Source organism: Elaeis guineensis, chromosome 8 (assembly GCF_000442705.2).
Source record: "Elaeis guineensis isolate ETL-2024a chromosome 8, EG11, whole genome shotgun sequence".
Classification (NCBI taxonomy): Eukaryota; Viridiplantae; Streptophyta; class Magnoliopsida; order Arecales; family Arecaceae; genus Elaeis; species Elaeis guineensis.
The window spans coordinates 77,063,527-77,069,467 of NC_026000.2; the positions used below are offsets into that span (position 1 = coordinate 77,063,527).

General features: G+C 36.5%; 1 non-coding gene across 1 annotated transcript; it reads left to right on the forward strand.

Annotated features, from left to right (window-relative positions):
* Nucleotides 1-3,423: 3,423 nt before the first annotated feature.
* On the forward strand, nucleotides 3,424-3,530 carry LOC140851351 (small nucleolar RNA R71). Its single transcript, XR_012134103.1, has one exon. It is a non-coding gene; the product is annotated as a small nucleolar RNA R71 (small nucleolar RNA).
* Nucleotides 3,531-5,941: the final 2,411 nt, after the last annotated feature.

Here is a 5,941-nt window from a genome sequence, read left to right on the forward strand (position 1 = left end):
AGATTCATTGATGGGTGGTTCACTAGATGGTGCGACTGGAATTCGGGACAAATGATCTGCTACAACGTTCTTAGTGCCTTTCTTGTCCCTAATTTCTAGGTCAAATTCTTGAAGGAGCAAAATCCATCTGATTAAGCGTGCCTTGGCATCCTTCTTTGCTAGAAGATGTCTAATAGCTGAGTGATCGGTGTAAATAATGGTGTGGGTCCCAACCAAATAAGATCTAAATTTCTCTAAAGCAAAGACAACGGCAAGGAACTCCTTCTCAGTTGTGGTGTAGTTAAGCTGTGCATCATTTAAGGTTTTACTTGCATAATATATCACTCTAGGCAGCTTATTTATCCGTTGACCTAAGATTACACCCACAACATGATCGGACACATCACACATTAATTCAAATGGTTCAGACCAGACAGGAAGATGAATGATTGGAGCTGATACAAGTGCTTTTTTTAGAAATTCAAAAGATTCCAAGCACTCATGAGTAAATTCAAATTTGGTATCCTTTGCCAAAAGATTAGTCAGTGGACGTGCTACTTTGCTAAAGTTGGCAATAAAACTTCTATAGAATCCAGCATGACCTAAAAATGAACGTATTTCTTTCACAGATTTAGGTGGTGGAAGACTTGCAATTAGATATATTTTGGCCTTGTCCACTTCAATCCCCTTTTTAGAAATGACATGGCCAAGAACTATTCCCTGTTTGACCATAAACTGACATTTTTCCCAGTTGAGAACTAAGTGCTTCTCCTTACATCGTTCTAGAACTAATTGCAGGTGATTCAGACACTCGAAGAAGGTTAGGCCAAAAACAGAAAAGTCATCCATAAAAATTTCTAGAAATCATTCTATCATATCTAAAAACATGCTGATCATGCATCTCTGGAAGGTTGCCGATGCATTACATAGTCCAAAGGGCATTCGTCTATAAGCAAAAGTACCAAATGGACAGGTGAATGTAGTCTTTTCTTGATCTTCAGCGGCTATGGGATCTGGTTGTAATCGGAGTATCCATCAAGAAAACAGTAAAACTCTTGTCCGGCTAGTCTTTCCAACATTTGATCAATAAATGGCAAAGGAAAGTGATCTTTTCTCGTCGCAGCATTCAACTTTCTATAGTCTATACAGACCCTCCATCCCGTTTGGGTCCTAGTTGGGATAAGTTCATTTGCATCATTTTGGACCATTGTTACCCTAGATTTCTTGGGTACTACTTGAACTGGGCTTACTCAAGAGCTATCAGAAATAGGATAAATTATTTCACTATCTAGGAATTTCAGAATCTCCTTTTTAACTACATCCTTCATAGCTGGATTAAGCCTTCTTTGGGCTTCTCTTGTTGGTTTAGCCTCTTCCTCTAAGTATATTTTATGTTGAACTATAGAAGGGCTTATTCCTTTGATATCTGCTATGGTCTAACCTATTGCTTCTTGATTTACTTTTAGAACTGACACTAACTCCTCCTCTTGCTTGGGATCTAGGTCTGATGCAATAATTACAGGCAAAGTTTCTTTGGGTCCTAGATATGCATACTTGAGATGTTCTGGGAGGGGTTTCAGTTCTAAAATGGGTGCTTCCTCTATCGATGGTTTAGGTGATGATTTTACCATTTCAATGATTAGTTCAGTAGGAAGTGTCGATTTCTGATTAATCTGATTTTCTTTAAGTATTGCATTGACATCCTCAGACTCATGGATTAACCAGGGGTTAGACTCTAGGTCGACTTCATCATCACTAATGTCAATGGATTCATAAATACCATCTTGGACTACATTGACATCAGCATGAGAAGAGGATTCCTGTTCTAAGTTAAAAACATTAAGCTCAATGGTCATATTCTCAAAGGATAACTTCATTAGACCATTTCGATAATTGATTTCAGCATTGGCCATAGCTAAGAATGGTCTTCCTAAAATGACAGGTATATGTCCTTTAGGATTCGCAACTGGCTCAGTCTCTAAAACAATAAAATCTACAGGAAAAATAAAATTTTCAACCTTTATCAGAACATCCTCGACCATTCCCTTAGGGATCCTGAGAGATCTATCTGCTAACTGTAATGTGATCCCAGTAGGTTGAAATTTTTCTAATCCTAGTTGCTCATACACCGAATATGGAAGGATATTCACACTAGCTCCTAGATCTAGCAAGGCCTTTTTTATATTGGTTTCTCCAATAACACAAGAAATTGTTGGAGCTCTAGGGTCCTTATATTTAATTGGCACATGGCTAGATAGGTATGAACTGACACTTGCAGCCAAAAATGCTTTCTTTGGTACATTAGTGGTCCTTTTCCTAGTGCAAAGATCTTTTAAAAATTTGGCATAAGTTGGAACCTGATGGATTATATCTAAAAGAGGAATATTAACTTGGACTTGTTTAAATACCTCTAAAATTTTATCTAAATATTCAGATTTATTGGATTTCAGTCTGTTTGGAAAAGGAGCTCTAGGACTTTTAAGTACTGGACTAGGTGAATTTTCAGTTTCTGGTGCTTGAGGTTGAAAGGTAGTAGTTTTAGAAGGTGACTCGGCAGATGAGTCCTCAATATCATCAAGTGCAACTACCTTATTGTCTATTTGTTTTCCCGATCTTAAGGTATGAATGGCATTTACACCATTAACTTGGTTTCCTTGTTGGGGTCGTGGACCATTTTGGTTCCTAGGATTTGGCTCAGGTTGGCTAGGTAACCTACCATGTTCTCGTTCACTAATGGTCGAAGCCAGCTGACTTACTTGCATTTCCAGACGGGCTATAACTTGGGTGTTATTATTTATGAGTTGACCCATGGTTTGCATAAAGCTGGTATGTGTCTTCATCATGGCTTCTAGGCTTTTCTCTAAAGAGGTAATTTTCTTGTCATTATCATGGAAGCCTGGCGGGTTGTTCATCACTGGGTTGGACCTTAGATTTTGCTGATTGAAATTTGGATTGCCTACATTAGGATTCTGGGACCATGAGAAATTCAGATGATTTCTCCAACCTGGGTTATATGTGGGTGCATAAGGATTGTTCAATGGTCCTTGATAGGTGGCATTCACCTTTGCACACTCATTCGAGTAGGAACATTCTTCTAAGACATGGTCTGGTGCATTGCACCCTTTACACATGGGTGCAGATATTTGATTTACATTGGCTGGTCTCTGTAATTTTAAGGCTTCCAATCTACGTGTTAAGGTTGCAATTTTGGCCTCTGATGCTAGGGTTGGTTGAATTTGATGCATTTCTCCTCTTGAAGGTGTAGCTTTATCAGGTTCCCTAGTTGTTTCCCACTGTAAATTTTTCTCGGCTAGGTCTTCTAAGAATTGCCAAGCTTTAGTAGTTTCTTTGTCCATAAATTGGCCTTGGCACATGGACTCTAGCATGGTTCTTGAGTTTGAATCTAACCCCTCATAGATGATCTGGCATAGTCTCCAAGTTTCTATTCCATGGTGTGGGCATTGGGTCAAAAGATTCTTGAAACGATCAAAGTACTTCCAAAATGATTCACCAGCTAGTTGGTAAAATTGATTTATTTCATTCCTAATCCTAGCTGTTTTATGATGGGGAAAATACTTTTTCAAAAATATTCTCACAAAGCCCTCCCAGGTAGTGACAGAATGGTTTGGCAGACTATAAAGCCACTTCTTAGCATTATCCTTAAGGGCAAAGTTGATTAATCTAAGTTTGACCTCATCCTCTGTTAATTGCAGTTTCATGGTTGCACATACCTCCTCAAATTCTCTAATAAATATATAAGCATCCTCTAATCCTGTGAATTTTGGAAGCATATTTATGATTTGAGGTTTGATTTCAAAATTGTTAGCTGTGGGTTGTGGCAACCTGATACAAGATGGTTGGATGGAGCCAACTGGATAACACAAATCCTTAAGGGTCATGGGTTGGATTGGTTCAGCCATTGGAATAACAGGAATTGACTCAATTCTAACTAGACGACCCGACACTCTTCTCCACACACGAGGTGTACGGTTCTCGATGTTTATAAAAATTTTTTTATAAAATTTTTATGTATAAGAAAAAGAAGGAAAAGAGAAAAAGTTCTAAAGAAAAGATCCTAAGGAGTCCTAAATCTAAAGAAAAGTAACCAAATTAATTTAAATTTTAATAATTTTTTTTTTATTTTTCAAACAAGTGAAACAATAAATTAAACTCAATCTATCCTAGGGTTAACCTAAATCTAGACAGCTCCTAACTGTTTCAAGATGACCCTTCAAGCCTTCCAAGTGGAGACTGATCAACTAGTTAGCCAGGTAAGTATAAGAGGTGGGAGGTTCACTCATCGTTGCCTTTCTAGACACCAAACGAGTTGGCCAGGCCAGCAACTGAACTAATTTAACAAACCACCCTCAGGGACTTGCCTAGACACCAACTAATCAAACAACTCAAACTTGGTAGAACTCTTAGGGTTCCTTATCCTATTGAGCTCGAATTCCTTAAGGTTGACGTCTAATTGATTTTAAGATTAAAGGTCTAGGTAATGCAATATGATGGAGATGGTTTTTGAGCTAAGGAAGGATAATGAAATCCCCACCTTATCTTGTTAATGGGTTGATGCCCTTAGTTTAATTATGAAAATACAAATACAAATAAACAAGATGACCAAGAATGTAAAAGATTTTAATTTAGAATTTTTTTTTATTTTGATATTTTACTTCATATTAGGAAATATCTTTTATTTTATTTTATTTTTTTTTTTTTTTGTGATTAAGTAAATTCAAATGATTAGGTCTAAAAGGAAAAGTAATTAACTAAAAATAATAAAAAAGAAATTAGAAGCGTACCTGAGTTTTTCAGCAATCACCAACTAAATCTAGAAACCTAAAGGAAAAAGAAAGAGAGTTATAAAGCACGAAGAACAAATATTTGAAAATAATTTAAAATGCCAAATCTCTGGCAACAGTGCCAAAAACTTGATGTGCAAATCTTAAAATTTGTAAATAAAATCACAAGCGCACAGTGTGCAGAGTAGCATGACCAGCGAGTACGGGTCGATCCCACAGAGACTTGGTTTAAAAATGATTTTCAAATCTATGCTCAAGCGAGCTTTAACGAAAATCGAAAATCAAAAGTTGTTTGCTGAAGACAATAAGACTAAGGATCTAGGGTTTTTTGAATCCGCTAGATCTAGATTAGGAAATTCTACCTAAAATTTTTCTTATTGATCCTAACGACTACTCCTCTTGTCTTTCCCAAGCATAGATTATGAAGGGACTAAGGCCCAATGATAACCCATCAAGATTCTTTACAGGGGAGTAGTAACTAGGATACCTTAGGATTTTCTCCTCCTATGCACTGAATCAAGCATGAACTATGAAGGGACTCTGACCCAACTGTAGTTCATCAAAAATTCTTGGCAAAAGAGGAAGAAAAAGAAACCCTAAGAAAAAGAAAGAATCCTATGTAAAACCCCTACTCATGATCTAGCTTCATCGCAAACCCTAGAAGGGATGCTTAGCTAGACATGATCTAAATCTACTTGCAAAATTTAAATACAGAAAAATAAACTACCCTAATTTCATAAATTAAACTATCCTAATTGCATAAATTTAAACTGCATAATTTAAACTAACCTAATTGCATAAAATTAAATTGCATAAATTAAACTATCCTAATTGCAAAAAAAATAAATTGCATAATGTAAAGAGATAAAATTGCATAAAAATAAGATTTTATATAAAAAAAAAATTATTACAAAAATCTCAAAGCTCGAGGCTTGAGAAGAAAGCTAAAAACCCCACTATCTAGGGTTACAAGCTTGATCGGAAGGCAAGAATCATTAAAACAAGGGCCTTTGGGGCTTTCTATAGGCATTTGGGGGTTATAAGATTTTCAAAACTTTAGATGTGGGACTAAGAGGTTTTAGAGGGCTGTTAGGGGGGTTTAGGGGCTCAAATCTTGCTCAAAAAGCATTTAAATCCATCAAGAAATGCTAAAAATTGTT